Below are 21,569 nucleotides of genomic sequence, written 5' to 3'. Positions count from 1 at the left end.
GATTGTCTTCTACTTCTTTGCCTATATCTTCAAAGCCATCATCAATGTTGGCAGCTTCTCTTCTGAACTCAAGAACTTTAGTTTGTAATAGTTTTGCTTTGCTGCTATTTAACAATGGTGTAAAAGTATTTAAGACAAAATCAGGCATTCTTGTTGAGACCCATGATTTGCAGAGCTCTGGGGCATCACAAAAGTTTCTCATTAAGTCCAAAATCTAAATCTTTCAGGACATTTCTTAAAATGATTCTTGCTGATTTTACTGCATCTTGCGACCTTACTTTGGCAGCAAAAACTTCAGGAGTCAAATCAGCTGATAACACCATAAGTGGCTCATTCTTTTTGTTAAAATGACAAAAACAAATTCTCTCATTGTACATTCGCACCAGAAAAATCTTAATTTTATTTTTATAGAGCAATACAGTTTCATCAATCTTAACCAAAATTTCTCTAATCCCGTAGCCAGCACTCAAGAGTGGTTTTAAAACTTAGGCCCTTATTTATACTTTTTGGTGCAAAACTGCACTAAACCAGTTTTGCACCAAAAAGTTTAGCACCGGCTTGCACCATTTCTGTGCATCAGCCGGGCACCATGTTTATGGAATGGTGCAAGCCGGTGCAAAGGGTAGGCTAGAGTGAAAGCAAAAATGACTTTAGTCGGGTGGGGCTGGCAGTATAGAAGAAAGGGGTTTAGCACCAAAAAATGACCTTAGGCAGGTTGGAGTAAAAAAAAAAGATAAATCAGATTAGCGTCATTTCATGGTGCTAAACCTACCATGCCACATGACTCCTGCCTTAGGAAAGGCAAAAGTCATGCCCACCACCCCAATGGCCAGCACAGGGGACAAGTGTCCCCTGGGCATGGCCATTGCAGCCTCTGCCATGTATGGGGGCCCATTACAGTGCCCCCATGGCACTTTAAAAAATAAAATGCAAAAATGACCTGTACTTATCTGTACTTACCTGGGATGGGGTCCCCCATCCTCCGCAGTTCCTCTGGTGTGGGTGGGGGTGCCCCTGGGGAGGACACCTGCAGGCTTATTCCATGGTGTTCCCCCATGGAAATAGGCCCACAGGTCCCCTAACGCCTACCCTGACTCAGGAGTTAAAAAACAGGGCAAAGCAAGCTTTGCACCATTTTTTGACCCCTCCTGTGCACCATTTTTGCACAGGAGTATAAATATGGCGCTAAGCCCATAGAGTCATTTTTTGCAAGGGAACGCCTACCTTGCATCTCATTAAGGCAAAGTAGGTTTCCACTTCCAAAAAATTACTTTAACTCCATAAATTTGGTGCTAGACCAATTTTAGCCGAAACGTTACTTAAAATCTGCCTTTAACATTAAAGAGGATTTTATATTTTAATTCCTCAGATGCCAAACACCATCTCTTCCCAATCAGAAGTTGCACTTTCTAAATGTAATAATGTATCCTAAAGAGAGGTAGGCCTTACAATAGTGAAAAACTAACGTGTGAACTTCTCACTACCAGGACATGTAACCCCCAATTCCACCTAAGACAGGGACTGAACAAATGGAATCCACCTTTTTTCAGCCACTGCCTCAAAAGGGAATGGGAAAAAGGTTAAAAATGATCTGGCATCACTGAAGAGCTGCTGGACTGTCTTGTGCACTGCCTAGTAGGGTTGGTACTTGCTGTTCCTCATATCCTCAATGCAGCTTTAATGCACTAAAACAACTGGAGGCAATGTTAGCTATGGGTTCCCAATTCTAACTGATCTATCAATAATTGACACCTTTTGAACACTTACAGACTTCATCATAACAGTAGCAAGAAAGAGAACAGAAAACAAGTTCAAGGATAACTGGAAATTTTCCAGTATTCTGGAACATACGGATTCTGAATAGAAATTCAAATACAACTACAAACTCCAGAAGCATCTCCCAAGGTTACTTGGTAACGTTTGTCAAGAAAACACCTTAGCAACATTCAGTTCAGGTACAATAGAGTTCAGAGTGCTGCAATGAAGGAGTCTGGAGTGCTGGGCCTCAAGTGGTGGGAAGGTGAACACAAAAGTAATATCCAAATTCCAACATTTGTCCATGAGTATGCAGGTAGCAGTCTTTGGTAACAAGGTTTAATCTACAGATTAGTGCACGCTATCCTGAGGGGAAGTTACTTACCCAAAATAATACACAAACAAAAATTCAAAGACAACAGAAAATTCAGGGGAGGCAGGCTAGTATCTTCACAAAGAAAGACTCTGGAAGTGTTGCAGAAGAAGGACTTGGAAGGCTAGAATGGTAAAAAGTTCTGAGTAAGTCAGGAGGGTGAGTGCAGATATGAAGCTTGCTCTGGACAGGATCGCAGGAAAATCCAGGTGGCTCAAGAGATGAGTGCGCGGACATTGCTTGTGCAGGACCGGGACAAGGCCAAGCACTGATGTGTTTATACAGAAGGCAAAGAGGGTTAAAAAAAGGCATGTGACCAGTGTGGAATATTCCAACAGACCGGAGGAAAATCGCTTTTTACATGCACTATATATGAGGCCTAGCGGGTGGCATGTGCAGATGGTAATTAACAACAAAATACAAGTACAACAGAAGCTCAAGTGCATGTTGGTACAATTCTATAGTATAGACATGTGATATCTGTAGGTGCAAACTAGAAAAACAACTGAACAGGAGGGTCAAGGGTTCAGGCTCTCTAAGATGGGAGTCATGGAAAAGCAAGATTGGAAGGCACCACCAGGAAAGCCCGATTGGGAGTGCTCAGGGCAAGGAGGCACCACAAAGGAAGGGCGACATGAGCCCAGCGAGCAAAACCCACCGCACATAGGGCACACGAATATGGAGTTGTGAAATGCTGCCAGCCCACTTGTAGCAGTTTACAGCCTTTGGGTACACATAGTACCATTTTACTAGGGACTTACACATAAATGAATTGTGCCATTTGAGAACAAGCACTTTAGCACTGGCTAGCAGTGGTAAAGTGGACAGAGTCCTAAAAGCCAACAAGAATAGGATCAGAAAACAGGAGGGTGAAGACAAAATGTTTGAGGATGACCTTGCAGAGAGGGCCAAACCAACAATATACTAGGGATTTATAAGTAACTCAAAGGTGCCAATTAGGAATATGCCACTTTGACCATGTTTAAAGAGAGAGGACAGGAACTTTACACTGGTTAGCAATGGGCCTGGGTGAAATATTAAATTCTTACAAAAGTATCTATGGGCACCGAGTGTTATGCACTGTAGTGGAAACTCCTTGGTGTCCTTACTTACTTATGTAAGGGGACCAAGGGTATGCACTGCACTGCACTGCTTACTCCTCAGTGCCCTTACATCAGTAAGGGCACCTAGGGCTATGCACTGGAGTGGATACTGCTTGGTGCCCTTCCATTCTTATGTAAGGGCACTGGAGTGTATGCAGTGCAGTGCAAACTGCTAGGTGCACTTACATAAATATGTAAGGGCACTGGAGTGGATACCCCTTGGTGCCATTACATACTTATGTAACAAGACCAAGGGGTATGCACTACATTGCACTTCATACCCCTCAGTTGCTAGAGCACAGTGGGGTATGCACCAGAGTGGATACCCCTGGGTGCCCTTTCATACTTACATATGAGTGTATGGGCACTGAGGGGTATGCAGTGCAGTGCACACCACTCAGTGCACTTATGTATGTAAGGACACCAACAGGTATGAACTGGAGTTGATACCCCTTGGTGCCCTGATATACTTCTCTAACGGCACACCTCAGGGCCTTTATATACATATGTAGGGGCATTATTGGGGTGGACTGGAGTGGATACCCCAATGGGTATGCACTGCACATTGCGATTCCCACTCTACACCTTGGCAGAATTCCACCGAATTCTGCATAATTTTAATATAATTCAGTGGAATGAATCTCCGCTAATTCTACCCACTCCAAGGTAGCAGTAGTATAGTCCTATGACCAAGAAAAATAGGTTCCATAAAAGAAGGCAAAAATCGGAGAGACAGACACACAAAAAATGGCCACTTCCGACAAAATGTGTATATGATTATGCGTAATGTACAATGAGTTTCTAGCAAGTAATATTTGTTTCCGTACACTAGAAACCACAGTTTGCAAATGCCAGTGGACTACTTTCTAGTTGCATCAGAGTTAAGCAGAAACTGAGCTTATTTTCATCAGAAAGAGCATAGCTTTGAAGTTTGAAGTAATTACCTTAACAATAGAGGAGAATGGTTTGGGTAACATATATAATAGTACTCCTATCTTGTTGTGCTTCAGTTTTAGAAATATCAGCTTCATACCAGAACACAAAGAGCGCGTTGCACAGAGATTCTTAGAATGGACATCTATCTTTTCCTACTGTTAAGGATAGTTGCAGAGCTTTCATGGCAGATTACTAAAATACATCTTATTTTCTTTACCCACTTCGACCTGCAGATATTAGTGGCAAGCAAAGTAACAAGTTTACTCTGTTATCCCGTTCCACTTGTCCCGTTATCACTATTGATTTTCATATTGTATACTACCACTGGTGGAGGCGGTGAGAGATAGAGGGGTGTGTGTTGCTCCTATAGGATCAAGAGCTTTCTGATATCAATGTGCAAGGTTTATAGATTTCCAGGTAATACGCTCAGTCCCCCAACTGTCTGAACTCTCAGTTTTGGGTGGTTTTTGGATTTGGCAATGGATTTGGTTTGAATTGTGTACTTTTCTGTAAAAGCTTTTTTTCCCACTGACAAATATTTTCTCCTCTGGAGAAAGCCCCTCCTCGATTAGAAATGGAGATGTGCGATTACCATTTTGTTCCTTGATGCACAGTAATGCTTTTTGTTCATATTTACACACGGTGGGAAACGCCACGAAACAAGTGTGAATATTCACAAAGTTACAACCCTGTGAGTTTTCACTTGGTGTTAATTGATCATCTCGTCTGTAACACTCTTTCTTCCATTAAATCCTCCTTTAACACAGACTTACATACAAAAGTCTGAGGATTGCATAGGTACCTGAATTTTATGGTAGTAAAAAGTTGAAATTCCTGATTTTGTGAACCTGGAGTTTGAAAGGTCACACTTCCATTTGACTACTGATGCTGATAGCGCGTCCAGTCTTTATAAATTACTTGCACTTGGACACGCCGGAGGTCGGTGAACCTTTTGACCGAGTTGGGTTCTCCTCATCCACGAATAGTCGGATCACTCAAATCAATAATCAATAACCATTATAATCAATATCCAATACTCAATCAATAATCAAACAACAAATTTGTTTAACAGGAAATCATTAATTAGACACACCATGACCTTTCAGTCATGAATAACCACACCTGTTTCTTAAAGGTTAATGAGGTTTTTTTCTCTATATTAACAAAGCTAACACAATATAAGTAAGTCTCAAAATCAAATGATATACGTATACGAACATTACTAGCTGTCCATAGCGACAGAAGAAACTCAATCTACGCTAAATCTGGATTATCCTTTCAGAATTACCAAATACAATCAGCATTCAAGGAAAAGTCTTCGTCCTTCAGGTACCGGTTCGATCAGCATGGGGTAGATTTCAAAGGGGCAAAGTTAAAGTAAGTTTTCCTTGCGGCAGCAAGGAACATGGGACAAAGTTACTGCATGGACAAGACGGGGCAAAATTAAAGTTTAAAACCTTTAGGGTGAGAACTCTTTAAGTCTCTCTATGCGACAGAGAAAAGCATCAAAGTGTCATTTAAAATGGCGTCTTGAATCTGGCTTCAAAATGGCATCAAAGAAAATGGCTGACTTCTCTTTGTCCGGTGGGTTTAAGTAAGAAATGTTCCAAATTCTTCAGGGTCTTCCATTGGAGGGTTCATAGAATGGCTTCCTTTTGACCAATGAATAGTGTCTTTTTCTTAGTACTCATTTATGCATAAGGTGCCCTTGTAGCCTTGGAACACAAGTAGCAACAAAGTTTGCCAATTATTTCTGTATCAGTGTCTTTATTGTCTGCACCTGCAGAAACTGACCTTGCTTCAAAGGGGATGAAACTTGCCTAGCACGAAACCTTGAGATAAGTGTATTAGTCATTTCTACTGGAAAAATACAACCTTAAAGTTAAAATACGTTTTTGTTAATACAAGTGAAAACCACGCAGTTAAATTTGAGACCAGGCAACTAGGCCAAAGCCTCTGCTAAATTTAAGCTAAGCATAAAACAGTTTCAACGAGAAAATCATGGAATACATCTGCAATTATGACGGATTACTACATTGTCAATTCTTCATGAGTAATTAAGCCTGATTATAATAGTGGCGAATTACCTCGTGGTCACATTTTCCCACATACATTATTTTTCTTTGCTAAAATCACACTACCTTATACGATTTTGTTACATGATATATGAATATTTGTTAGTCTTTCTTTTTCTGCTTCATCAATGCCTACATGTTAGATAGGGTCCCTATTGTTGAAATTGTAGATGAAGGGTCCGCATCACAAAGGAAAGTTAATAGTTGTTCTCCCATTGGTTGACACCTATGTTTGGAATACGTTTACACTTTTTTGGGAATTTTGTTTTAAAATTCCAGGAATGTTTCTTGTATGTTCCGAAAATCAAACCTTTTCAGGAGTGCACATGTGTAAAGATTTATTTGGTGTGAATATACATCTGTAAATGCTTAACAAATATGCATGCATTTGTTTAGGGCAGTGGCAACTGCTTACACTGCACTTTCGTGATTGTTTGTGGTGGTCCTTCACCATTATCACCCTGAATGAGCTTTTGCTTCAACCCTTGACCGGTGAAATTCTGTGACACATTAGCAAGAGTGGGTATGACATGTGAAAGTGTGTCTGAGTACCCAGAAACTCACATCAGTGTATACCAAATTTGCATGGCATTCTGGCCTCGGAAGAAACATTACCCTCCCTCTGTCCACCCAATCCAGCCCCCTACCAGGGCAGGTTTACTCGCACCTGCTGGTGTACATTCATGTACGATGGAAAGAACAACATGATGGTGTTTGCACCATTTAAATTTTGGTACAAATTTCAAAGCTCTGCTATTCTTGAGTGAATGGATCTTTGTCTCGAATTGAGGATTGACATCACTTAGGCCCCACTCAAGTAACAACAATGCTTGTCAGGGTGAATCACCAAAGTCACTAAATTAACTTTTGCTTAACCCTGTGGTAGCTTGCCACAAAAGAGTCAGGCTTAACATAGAGGCATTGTGTATTTTTAGAGCACACAAACAGTAATAAGTGAAAGTTATCATGAAAATAGTGCCTAAAGGCACCAAGCGCCACTTAAGGCCATCTGATCATGCTAGACCAGGGGAAATCACAAGTTCAGGCCAGCTGTGATGAAGTGTGGGTCAGATACACAAACCAGGTTAGTCCTACTGAAAAGCTACCTTCTGATCCTGCCTTGAAGAGTTCCATTTGTGTTGGAGGAGTCTATGAAGAGCAGACTGAGTGTCGCAGATGACTGTCTCTGTAGTGCAAAGACATGGTTGGGTGTCGTGGATGGTCATTGCTGTAGCACAAAGAGCCAGTCAGGCATTGTAGATGGTCATTGCTGTAGCTTTGGGTTGGCGGTTGTAACTGTCTGTTGTTACTGTAGCCTGAAGTGCAGGTCTTTCATTGCTGTTGGACACTGGCGGTCACTGTTGATGCGAAGAGTAGGCTCACTACAGCTTCATGGTCATCACAGGTTTCAAAGTGTTGGCTGTCACGAGTCCACAAAACTTCAGGATTTTCACCCTTTCTTGAGGAGGCGTAAACTTTGATGCCAGGCAAGGGTCCAGGACCTGAGAGCAGCTTTTACGGATCAGGGACATGCTCCAGCAGATGCCACCAGGGCTCAGGTAGGTCCTGTTGCAGGTTCAGGCAGGTTCAGCTGTAGCAGGTCAGCTGGGCACTTGCAGGGTAGAGTCCAGAGCCTATTCTGTTCCCTGTAGTCCACAAAGGAGGTCAGTCAACTGACCATTGGAATCACTCTGGATAACCTGAGATAAAGGCAAGCAGGTCTTCCTTCTCAGACAGCAAGGCAGTCCCTCAAGCAGTAGGACAGCCCTCTGACAGCAGGAAAGTCCTTCTTTTGTAACTTCCACAGGTCAAGGAGTGTTCTGAAGAGTGATTTTTGACACTCAATATTTATACCTGGTGCCATTCTTTGTGCAGGGGGTTCCCTGTTCTACCCTCACATCTGGTTCTGGAAAGTTCTTCCCCTTCCCCTGTCATGGCTCCAAATTGTCTGTGGGCAAGTGATGCTGGGTGCAGCCTCTCCTCAGTCATCCTTTAAGATGGCCCATCCTGTCAACACAGAGACCCCTGTGTGTCACTGTCGGGAAGGAATACACAGACCTCAACAGCAGAGTCACTCAGAGTCATATGGCCCAGGATTTTGGCAGAAGGCATACATTTTTGGAACATTTCTGGAATTTTTAGAACTGCAACTTGAAATCTGACTTTACTATGAAAGAGGATTCTGAATTAAAATTCATTTGACTGTAAACAGCATATCTCTATTTGCTCCTGATCCATAGTTGATATTTTTTAAATGTAATAAGGTAATCCAGTGAGAGATAAGCCTTGCAACAGTGGAAAACAATGTTAGGAGTTTTTCACTGCCAGGACATGTAAAACCGGAGTACACATGCCCTACTTCTTAAATACAGTATCCCCTTCCCTGTGAGCCTTTAGGGCCTACCTTAGTGGTGGATGACCTATTAGATTTAGAATAGGAAAGTTTAGGCATCACAAAAGGTTTAGTTTGCCAGTTTTAAATGGCAGTTCATAACTGCTCTACAGGCTGCTGTGACAACCCTAAGGCATGTTTTAAAAGTCTGCTTTATATGGGTGTCACAGTGAGGCCTGCAGACCCATTAGTAGCTCTTAATTCACAAGCCCTGGGTCCATGTAGTGCCGTTTGATAGGAAGTTACTAGTAAATTAAATGTACCAATGTGGTTCAATTTTACCATGATTGAATGAGAGAGCAAAAGCATTTTAGTACTGATTGGCAGCGTTAAAGTGTCTTGATGGCAGCAAAACCCAATCCAGCAAAACAGGAAATTGAAGGCAAAAGGTTTGGGGGAATGCCACCCTAAGGATGCCAGGTCTAATACCTCATTACAGCAGAAGACAATTTAATCAAGCAAGGGAGAACAGGAAATGCAAAGCCAAGTTATTTAACGATTATTCTAGGCAAATCATGAAAGATTCAGTTCTCCTGAAGGGAAACTCACTAATGCTAAGCTAAAATTTAATCAGTGGGGCCGGGAAAGTTAAGCAATTAGTAAATATTGCATCTAGGGTGGAACAAAATGAAGGTTCCAACCAATTAGTGGAGAAAAGTGCTCTCTAAAGAGATTACCCCTATGTGCAGAAATAGAAAATGCATAGGGTATTGTAAGAAATAGGATCTCTAGTTGGCAGTGTTTTTTCTTCCCTGCCCAAGAAGAGACCCGCACTCCAGCCAGGGTAAGGGAGCCACACAGCTAAAATAACCCCTGCTCACCCCCTTGGTAACTTGGCATGAGCAGACAGGCTTATCTCAGAGGCAATGTGTAAAGTATTTGTACACACACACATACACAGTAACACAGTGAAAGCACAAATGTTTTTTTAGAGGAATAGCCAATATTCATCTGAGTAAAACCAGACCAAAATGACCAAAATCCAACATATACAAGAAAAGATATAACTTTTTAAAAGTTCTCAATTACTCTAAATCCATAGGAATCAACTGTGTATCTTTTTGGCACTAAGTACCAGGGATGTGTCACAAACAAAGACGATGCGGGTTGAAGGGGAGGTGAGGTGCTGAAAAGCAAAAAGTTGTGTTGGCTCCCTATTACGCAGCGGAGGTGATGCGTCAATTCTTTCCTCACAGGAGAGGCAATGCATCAGTTCCTTACTTGCAGGGGAGGTGATGCATTGATTCTTTCATTGCAGGAAAGGTGATGCATTGATTTCTGGACACGCAGCCTCGGTTACATGCTGCAGTGTGGGGTCGATGAGAAATTGACACTCCGGGGACGGTGAGGTGGAAAATTCAGACAAACTGTGTTGATGGAGCCATGGGGGAAAAGGTGCTGCATCGATTCTGCAGCCACAAGACAGGCCCTACATCGATTTTCCAGCTGCAGGACAGTGACTGCGTCGATTTTTCTGCCACGGCGTGTCGGTGCATGAATTTTCTCCTTCATGTCACCAGCTTACACTTCCAAGGGTCCAGGGACTGAAGTTGGCTCCACTTGACAAGGCAGGACTCTCAGCAGAAGAGCCCAGACACTGGAAGGTGCAGTCTTTAATTTCCCTGAGACTTCCTAACAGGAGGAAAGCTCAGTTCAAGCCCTTAGAGAATCTCTGTTTCTAGAAATCAAAGTCCAGTCCTTTTACTCCCAAAACAGAATCAGCAAGCAGCAGGCCAGCACCACAAATCAACAGGCAGAGTTGCTGTCCCTCCTACGGCATTCAGCTCTTCTTCCTGGCAGAATGTCCTCAGTCCAGAAGTGTTCTAACTTTGTGGGGTCAGAGGTCCAGTACTTATACCCATTATTACCTTTGAAGTAGGCAAACTTCAAAGAAAAGTCTTTGTAGTGCAGAAGAGCCTACCTTTACTGCCCTGACCCCAGGCGTACTCCAGGGGCTGGATGCTGCTTTTTGTAAGGACAGGCGCAGCCATATTCAGGTGCAAGTGTCAGCTCTTCCCACCACTCTAGCTCAGGAAGTCCCATCAGGATATACAGGGCTCAGCTCCCTTTGTGTGACTCTAGAGTGAATTCACATACAGGCCAACTGTCATCCTGACCCAGAAGTGTATTCCATAGACAGGCAGAGGCACAGAATGGTTAAGCAAGAAACTGCACACTTTCTAAAAGTGGCATTTTCAAACTTACAAGTTAAAAATCAACTTCACCAATATATGTTATTGTGAGTTCAGAGACGCCAAACTCCACATTTCCATCTGCTCCCAATGGGAAATTACACTTGAGTTTCAATGCAATCCCATTGTTAACCTATGGGAGAGATAGGCCTTGCGATAGTGAAAAATGAATTTAGCAGTATTTCACTATCAGGACATGTAAAACAGTACATGTCCTACCTTTTCAATACTCTGTGTCCTGCCAATGGGCTGCCTTGGGCCAACCTTAGGGGTAACTTACACTTAGTAAAAGGAAAGATTTGGGCCTGGCAAGTGGATGCACTTGCCAGGTTGAAATGGCAGTTCACAACTGCACACATAGACACTGCAGTGGCAGGTCTGGGACATGCTTCCAGGGCTACTCTTGAGGGTGGCACAATTAGTGCTGCAGGCCCACTGGTAGCATTTGATTTGCAGGCCCTGTGCACACTTAGTCAACTATATTAGGGACTTACTAACAAATGAAAATATGCCAATCATGGATAAATCAATCACCAATACAATTTAGACAGAGAGCACTTGAACTTTAGCACTGGTCAGCAGTGCCCACACTCCTAAAGCCAGCAAAGATGAAACTCAGCACATGATTGAAAACAGGACAGAAGCCAAAAATACTAGGGAAACCATGTCAAGGGTTGACAGATCTAACAGATCTCAAGAGAGGCAGAGGGGCATCTTCCTTTAGAGATGGACAGGAGCAGTTCTAACTCGCTAATGTACTGATGCACAAATAAAACATAGAATTTAGGAACCTAGACACTAACTCCTTACTTTTACCACAAAGAGGATTGCATTCAAAGCTTCCTGTTGGAGATTTTGGCTTGAGTTGTTAGAGGGTCCCAACGGATGAGCAGGTGTTCGAGGGTTTGTGTTTGTGGGTGTGAGTAGGGTGATGCTGTCAGAGGCAGAGGTTTGGGGTTTGAGGCCTCCTAAATGGCTGAGATCTTGTTGTGGAAAAAGTCTGCCAGGGTGTCGCACAGTTCTTGGGAGGGGGTGATGTCATTCCTGGTGGCGACAGGCCAGGAGAACTCCTTCATGATAGTGAAAAGCTCCTTTCTGTGGTTTGTGCTGGCTTCTGTTTAATTCACAACATATTCTTTTCACATGGGGCCTTTAAAATGCAGGCCTCCAATGATTATGGATAACTTAAAGTGAACAGTCCCTAACTATGGTTAATTATTAATGTAAAATGACTGATTACAGTCAGTCTTAATATAAAACAACACTTAGATATAAGGAAACAATGAGTATGTGTGATATGCATTAAAAAGTGTCAAATGAAAAAATGCCAGGATTAACTTGATGTACTTTTGTAAATTTTTCTTTTGTGCATATGAACACCTTGACTCATGCCAGGAGAACTTTTGAAGTTCCGTCATGATTATTTGATGTGCACTGGTTTGATTCAAGATTCCACCCGGAATTGCTGCTTTCCTTTCTCCCTTCTCGCCCTCCTTTCTGCTTTCACAACCCAGAGGTGCATGCAAATCACACTTCTGCTGCTAGTTATTTTACTGCGTTGCCTTTATGTTTCTTTGCCACTACAGAACGACAGAGCACGCCTGGTGACTTTATCATTTTCAGCTCTGCATGACCAGAACCTCGAAGATGTTAATTATAATTTGCTCTGCCAATTTTTCAACACTGAAAACTGTTAAAGAATGTCACACTCTAAGATGTTATCAAAGCTTGAAAAAATCATTAGTTTATGCGTGCCTGAACACATATGCTGTGTTAAACCATTTAATACACAGCGAAGGGAAACCTGGATATGTGATCACCCGTCTACTTTGAAATGGAGATGAATAAATCTGCCATCTGATGGCTCAGTGTGTTAAACATTTATCCCAAACATACGTTTCGATCTGCATGTAACGAGTTGAATCCCCGAAAAGGCTAGATCTGTTTTCGATACGTTTGAATTCAGTAAATTGAACACCTTTAAATCGGACAATAGTGACACCTAAGGCAGTAAGAAATGCCGCAAATACTGTATTAAAAAATTCTCTCTCTCGCTCTGCGTGTGTGTGTGTGTATATATATATATATATATATAGATATAGATATATATAGAGAGATAGATAGATAGATAGATAGATAGATAGATAGATAGAAGCTGTTGGCAGTAGGTACAGTTAGGACCTAGTTTTCAGTGACAAAGCATTTTTGTTTTGCTAATAACTTTGGGGCCATTTGATGAATCTTCACAAATTTTTAAAAACTAGTGCACATCTCACTTAAGTTGCTGTGTTGAAAGTTTTGGGTTGATTCGTCAAACAGTGGCTGAGAAAAAGGGAAAGGGTCCCAAAACAACTTTTCCTCATGCAAATTCCTATAGGGATTTCAGGCGTGACTACAGCTTGAACCGCTGAATGGAATCACAGCAAATTTGCCAGAAAGCTAGATCTTGGCCCAGAAAGAATGCTTTTTCTAAATTGGTGCAAATCCTTTCAGTAGTTTTGAAGTTATTCAAGGAAAAAAAGGCTCGCAATACTTCAACCAGGAAGTGTTTCCAACCATCTTGGGACTTGGGACTGAGCCGGAGTCTAAAAAAAAATGCAAAAAAAGAAAAAGGTGGCAGGGTAGGACTACCCTTACCGCCTAGGCCAGGACCAAAGCCTTTTTTTATATTTTAATGCAGATACATAGAGGACCTGCAAATCTGCAGTAAAATTTAAAAAAATCAAGCATGGCCTCACGCACTTCTTTTGTGTATTTCCCTCTGTGGACCAGGTCCCAGGGAGCAGATTATTAGTTATAATGGGCGGAAGGGTGTGCTCATGGCCCCCTTCCAGGCTGATTGCAGTCCCAGGGAGTGCCTCCACCCGGGCCCACCATTAACTAATAGGGTGAGGGGGGCCACACAGCCTTCCTCTTGGGCCAATTTTGGCCTCCAGGGATCGCCACCCCGGGGCCTGCCATAAATATATAGGAAGAATGTGACCCACTCCTAGGCTGATTTTGGCCCCAGCCCCCATGGCCCAGCTGTGCCATCAAAAGGGAGAGGTACTGCGCAGCCCCTCACTTGGAGCCATTAATGGCCCCAGGGACCCACTCCTCATAAATGGACTCCTGCTATGTCCCGGGGTGCCCACTCCTGGGAGATAGTGGTTTCTCTGCCTACACTAGTGCAGGCAGTAAAAACCTTGTTTTCTCTCGCATGATGAAAGCAATTAAAATTTCCCGCCAAGCAAGAGCAAACAGTAAGTCTACTCCCAGCAAGCGGGAGCAGGGAAAAATGCTCCCATCCACTGGGAGCGGACTTTTCATCTGTTTCCCTGCCTGCTGTGCAGATGAAAAAATGTCACCCACCCACAGGGAGCATTGGAGCTCCCTCTGCAGCCTCCAACAGGTGCCCTGGGTGGCTCCAGAGCACCCACCATTTAGTGGATAGGCCCGGGGGATGGGGTCCCCGCAGCCAATGTTGGCCCGTGGAGGGTGGCTGAGTGCCCCTCCTCCTTGCGATACTGTCCAGGCCCTGGGGAATAGGATCCCCAGGGCCCATATCGGCCCAGGGAGGGGGCAAGCTTGCCCTCCTACCCTTTTTAAATAGGCTTCAGGGCACCCACCATTTACTGGGCAGGCCCTGGAGGATTGGGTCAGAAGGGCCAGTATTGGCCTCGGGAGGAGGGCTGCGTGTTCCTCTTTCTAGTAAGGCAAGGTGCAGGAAATGGGGCCCCTGGGGCTGAAATCAGCCTGGAGAATAGAACTTGCTGCCCCCTCACTCATAATTTAAGTGTTGTGCCATGGGGGATGTGGTCCCAGGGAACTAAATCGGTCCAGGTTGACTGCCTTCAGGGTGTGGGCCGCAGGGCCAGGCCATAGGCCAGGCTCTACAGCCAACTCGCCGGCTGCGCGTGTGCGGCATGGGTTTGGCTGCATGTGGGGGATTGGCAACAGTGCCTGGCTGCAGACCCTAAGGTAACTATAACTCACCATGCATTACTAATTACCTACATTTTACATTACTTATGACATATTCTATGACATCATTGATAATATCATTGCAACATTTGCTGTAAAATTATTGATGAGAAAGCTGTGCATGTTGGAGGTGCTAGTTGTAGTTACCTTAGGGCATAAAGTACAGTTACTTAAGATAACTCTAACTATAACTGCTGAATTTCTATTGTTTCATTTGTGTAAAATGTGAACCTAACTGTAACGCCCCTGTAACCTTTGTTTTTTTTAGTGTATATATATATATATATATATATATATACATAGATAGATAGATAGATAGATAGATAGATAGATAGATAGATAGATAGATAGATAGATAGATAATTCTAGGGTAGTTCTTGTAAGAAAAGATGTTTTTCAACTCGGAAAATATTGTGTTGACAGGGTATACACTACTAATATATTTATTTAGCACACATGACAGTTGTAAATGTGATGCCCTTCTAAGAGCTCCTGTAAACGGGAGATTACTGTTAGTTAAATTAGGCATGACTGTGATATACTAAGTGAACCATGGATGGGCTTTCCAAAATTTGCGAGAAATCAGAAGTACAGTGGAAATATTTAAGACAGGTATTCATTTTTGTGCATTTATTTTAATAAGTTATATAGCACACCTGAACCAAAATAGGTGTTAGGGCACATGAGAATTAAACATTCGTAGGGAAAAAGGGATATATTGAGATCAGGTTTGAATAAACAACAGAACGTAATCGAGATCAGTAAACAATTACCACCTAGAAATGTTGAAAAATCTAGGCGTGTCAATCGTTAGATGTAAATTGTAATGTATTGCTGCATTTATATACAGCTTATTACCCCTATGTTTTGGCACTGAAACACATGGGCAGCAAACTATGCATCCTAGGGTGTATGGTTAGGAGGTTGTTGTGTTTGTTTTGTGAGCTTATGTGGGAAGTGTTTCCATGTTGTGTGTGATGACCACCAAGGTGTAGGTATAGTGTTCTGGGATGCAGTGCTTGGCAGTGTGATGGATGATTAGGTGAAAGAGACAGACACAGTGTAAGATTTGCAGTACGATGACAGCTTTGAGCAGCTCTGCAGGTCACTTTATAGCATTTTATATGATTATGCTCTACTTAGCTGATTACTGCACTGGGATGGCCAGCCTGAAATTTTGTTTATAATTTTGGTCCTGAGCTGACATGGTTGGAGATCGAAAGAAGAAATATATACTGGAATGGACTTTGTTACTATAATCCCATATCTAAGTGTCATGTGAGATGAAAACAAGCAGTCATAGTGTACAGTTATTTGGGACCTGTAGTGTTGGACTACATTAAAGTCCTCTGACTGACCAGCAGTAAGCAGCGCATCTCTTCAGTTACTCCATGTCTGTTGTTTTGATGTTGACTGGTTTACTGACCGGGTGGACATCCCTGTAGCAGATATATCTTATGTGAGTGGGAGAGCAGTAAGTCACAGTTGGCTTCTGACCACCAAATGTTATGTTATGTTATTAGTATAGACCAGAAATGTTACTTAAGAATTGACATAGTTATGTATCTCACAGGTGAACCACAGGTCAGGTCTTTTTAGCTATCATGCATATAGATAGTAGTTTGCTGGTTGGGTTGTTTCCTGTCTGTGAGTTATAAGCTGAAGACTGAACTTGAAAAGGGCCATTGTCTTTGCAGGTACTTCCCCAGGAATTTAGAATTATATAGTTAGCTTTAAAATAGCCATGTTTCAACTGTCTTCTGATGTGTATGTGCTCTTGCATGTATTGAATTTGGGTGGTAGTGAGTTTCAGAGCTTGACTGCTTGTACTGAGAAAACAGTCCCTCCTATGTATTTCTTATGGTAAGGCGTATGATAATAAGTGGTGAAGTAGTAAGTAGTGCAGTTCCCTCTTTTGTATGTACTGCTTAACCCCTTCTGTGCTGAGGACAGAACGGTTCTGTTCTCAGCTACAGTGCTCATGTGCTGAGGACGAAACTGTTCCATCCTGAGCCCATGAGTATGAAATCCCCCTGGTGCAGGCACCACAGGGATTTCCTTTCTGAAAAAAACTGCCTTTGGAGGCGGGGAACAAGGGCCTCACATCCCAAGGCTGCTTTTGGTTTTCAGAAAAATGACGAGCAGACATTACTTCCCTGAAAACGAAAGTGTAATGAGACGATTGTCTAATTTCACTTTCTCTGCATTGGTGGTTATGAGGCTATCACAACCTCCGAGCACAAATCCAGACGGGAGAGGTATCAATGGAAAGGGGAGAATCCCACTTTCTGTTGGCACCTCTCACCAGTTGATCCCTGCTTGGGGATTGCCACAAGAGGATCCTCAACAGGGATCCACCCACTAGACACCAGGGATTGAAAGGCGGCCCCTTGGGCAAGGGCTTGAGCCCTCCCTCATTTTTTTGGACCAGTTCAGCCTTTTTGCCCCCACTGGACCCGGCCTAAATTTCCTACCACCCAGCATTCCCATTGGCCTACAGATTAAAATGATACCTCACTTTTATGTCTGCCCAAAGCAGAGTCAGCCTAAAAACGTATTTAAAAAACTGCACTTATGAACACGCTAAGGTGCCCCCTCAATCTCTACAGAGTTTTTGTCCCTTCCCTGTCACAGGCACTTGGCCCACCCACACAAGTGAGGTATCATTTTTATTGGGAGACCAAGGGAAACACTGGGTAGGAAACCTGTGCCGGTGCAGTGATCCAATATAGAAATGTGAGGAAAATGTGATTTTTGTTTAGCTGAATTTGATGTTTGCAGGGTATTCTAGGAAGAAAACGTCGGAGGATCTATTCAAGCCACATCTCCCTAGACTCCCCCGCTTATCTAGTTTTCAGAAATGTCTGGATTTGGTAGGTTTACCTAGATGGCCGCTGAGTCTGGGGACAGAAAATGCAGGTTACCCCCTTGCAAAACAAGGTTGTTTTGTGATAGATCATTTTGATCTCTCCAGGCACTAGGCCTATCATTTTTATTGGGAGACTTGGGGGAGTGCTGTGTGGAAGGACGTTTGTGGCACCTCTCAGATTCCAGAACTTTGCATCACTGAAGTATGAGGAGAACGTGTTTTTTTAGACAATATTTGAGGTTTGCAAAGGATTTTGGGTGACAGAACATGGTGGGAGCCCCACAGGTCACCCTATCCTGGATTCTCCTAGGTGTCTAATTTTCAGAAATGTACAGGTTTGCTAGGTTTTCCTAGGTGCCAGCTGAGCTAAAACCTGAAATTCACAGCTCGGCACTTTGCAAAAAACATGTCAGTTTTCAGTGGAAAAAAATGATGTTGCTTTTTGGGGCATTTCCTGTTGCGGGCTCCAGGCATACTCCCACAAGTGAGTAACGATGTTTATCGGAAGACCTGGGGAATACAGAATAGTAGAACAAGTGTTCTTATCAATTGTCTTTCTCTGCATTTGTGGGCTTCCAATTGTAAGACAGTGTGTAAGAAAGAAGTAATTTTGAGAAATACCCTGTAATTCACATGCTATTATGGATACTCCCAAATTCAGAGACTTGCAAATAACAACTGCTTCTAACCTCCACCATAACTTATGCCCATTTTGGAAATATGTATGTTTCCCTGATACCTATTTTTCACACTTTATATTTTACCAAGTAATTGCAGCATACCTGGTACACAATTAAAACCCATTGCAAGGTGCACCTTATTTATTGGCTCTGGTTCTTGGTCAACCTACAAGCCCTCTATATACCCATAACCAAAGGGTGTAGTGGACGTAACAGTGTATTGCATTCTAAAATCTGCCATAGCTGGAAAAAATAACAGATGAAAATGTAGACAGAAATGGCTGTTTTCTTCAACTCAATTTCAATATTTTTTTTATTTCAACTGTATTTTCTATAAGAAAACCTTGAAAGATATACACAAATGTCCCCTTTCTGAATTCAGAATTGTGTCTACTTTTCAGATATATATAGCTTCCCAGAATCTATTCCTGTCAGTGACTGGAAGAAGGTTCAAAGCACAAAAAAGGCAAAATGTGGTATGTCTCAATAAAATGCCACAACTGAGTTTGAAAATGTGGTTTTCTGATTTTAGTCTGCCTATTCCTGAAAGCTGGGAAGATGGTGATTTTAGCACCACAAACCCTTCATTGATGCTATTTGCAGGAAAAATCCAGATGCTTTCTTCTCTAGTACTTTTTTCCCATTGTTCCCAAATTGTAGCTGGATTTTGACTAATTTCTTGGTCCCCAAAAGGGGAATCCACAAACCCTGGGTATCCTTAAAATCAGCAGGATTTTGGTAAAAAAGGACACAATTAGCTTATGTGAACAAAATGTTATGGGAGCCTTCCAAATAGGCAAAAAGGTTTTTGCATGGGAGTTTGCGGCTTAGCAACGAAGGGGATACATTTAACTTGTAGCTATAGTGACCCTTTTCCTTGGTAGGGGTTGCTCCAGCGGCGAATGTCCTCCCATCTTTTCCAGCAGTGGGTGCCCCGTCTCTGGTGGACCCCCAGGGTCCGGACGTCCTTGGCGATGGCATGCCAAATGTCCTTCTTCTGGTGGGCGCTGACCTACATGACATGCACAAGGGAAGAAGAGAAGTCATTAACAACCGCACCATCAATGTGCGTGGCCCCCCTCCCTACCCTAGCCATGTGGCACATTCATTCACATGCATTAATGTTCCCTGAACTCTGCCCCCTTCCCTCTTACAACCAGCCCTCTCCACCCAGGCCTAGCCCATACAACGTGCTACCTGTGTCTGGAGGACCATAGAGTAGCGTGTACTGGGGGAGGACCCCGTCTACCAATCTCTCCAACTCCTGAGCAGTGAAGGCAGGGGCCATTCCCCAGACGCAGCAGCCATTGTCTCTTCCAGACCGAGGTCACAGCAGCACTTGCAGTGTAGGTCCTCTCCTGTCGAAGATCAGGTATCTAGTGATTCAACAGATAGAAAATGGCGGTGACGTCCGCAGAGGTGCGTATCATCACCGCCGGCGCACTTCCTCATTGGCTCGTGGGACCCATAGGGTCCAATGTCAACCAATGCAGCATTGCGCCGCGGTCTACGACCGCCTACCACGACGGTGTGCAATGGCAACGCAGTTACTCCACAATCCCATTGTCCCAGTTAAGAGATCAGGCAGTCGCCATTTCAGGGGCCCACATGTCTTCATTTACTTTTGCGTCACACATAGCTAGGCCTACACTCAACACACATACAGGAAGGGTTTTGTGTTTGGTGTTGTGTTCTGTGTAACAGTGGGTACATACCTGGAAAAAAGTTGACCCGATCCTCGCTGTTGTCCTTCCTAGGCGCCGTCAGCTTGGACATTTGAGAAGATGGTGGAATCCTCCGGTGTACCGACCGCTGGTGGACCTGTTGACAATGGAGGAGCGACATTTAATTGTGACCGTTTGACCGTGCAACAATCCGTGAACTATGTACCCAGTTGGAGCCAGACCTGATGTCACCAATCCGCCATCCCACTGGAATCCCCCCTGACGTGCAGGTGCTGTCAGTGCTCCATTTCCTTGCAAGTGGGTCTTTTCGACAACAGTGGCCATGGTATCAGGGATGTCCCAGCCTATGTTTTCCAACGTGCTGTCCAGAGTGTTGGCTGCCCTGCTGAAACACGTAAGGAGATACATCATTTTCCCTGAGGTGGAAGATTTGGCTACAGTGAAAGGTGACTTCTATGCCCTTGGACATTTCCCCAACGTCATAGGTGCTATTGATGGGACCCATGTAGCTCTGGTCCCCCCCCCCCCCCACAGGAGTGAACAGGTGTACAGGAACGGTAAGAGTTATCATTCGATGAATGTACAGATGGTCTGTTTGGCAGACCAGTACATCTCCCAGGTAAATGCTATGTTCCCTGGCTCAGTGCATGACGCCTACCTCCTGCGGAATAGCAGCATCCCTGATATGATGGGTCAACTCCAGAGGCACCGTGTGTGGCTATCAGGGGACTCTGGTTACCCCAACCTTTCCTGGCTATTGACCCCAGTGAGGAATCCCAGGACCAGGGCAGAGCAACGCTACAATGAGGCCCATGGGCAGACTAGGAGGGTGATCGAGCGGACCTTCGGCCTCCTGAAGGCCAGGTTCAGGTGCCTCCATATGACAGGTGGTTCCCTATTCTACTCACCGAAGAAGGTGTGCCAGATCATCATCGCCTGCTCGATGCTTCACAATCTTGCTTTGTGACGCCAGGTGCCTTTTCTGCAGGAGGATGGTCCAGATGACGGTGTTGTGGCAGCTGTGGAGCCTGTGGACAGTCATGAGGAGGAAGCTGAGGAAGAAGCCAACGACAACAGGGTGTCAGTCATACAGCAATATTTCCAGTGACACACAGGTGAGAACATTTTAATTTTTTACATTACATTCACTGTCACACGTCTTACTCTATCCTGTGTGTAATTTACTGGGATTATTTGGTAACTGAGTTGTTCCTTTCCGTTACGGTTTCACAGGTGTGGTTACCAACGTGTGTCATCTGCATGCATCCTTCAAGGACTTGTGCTGTGTGACATTGGTATGTTGCCTTAACAACTATAAATGCATTTTGACAATGTCATTGATAATACATTTTACAATATCATAGACTGACTCCAGAATGTTTTGTAGTTCAAGGGTGTTTATTTAAGTGCTCAAAAATGGAGGGGGATTGTAAAATGGTGATGGTGGAGGAATGTCAATGGCAGAGTCCAGTCCATTGGTCACACAGGTGCACTGCCCACCTGGGCATAGGAAATGGAGCTGGGGCAGTTTAACAACAGGGTAACA

This window comes from Pleurodeles waltl, chromosome 4_1 (genome assembly GCF_031143425.1).
Source record: "Pleurodeles waltl isolate 20211129_DDA chromosome 4_1, aPleWal1.hap1.20221129, whole genome shotgun sequence".
Classification (NCBI taxonomy): Eukaryota; Metazoa; Chordata; class Amphibia; order Caudata; family Salamandridae; genus Pleurodeles; species Pleurodeles waltl.
This window is presented reverse-complemented; position numbering follows the sequence as displayed.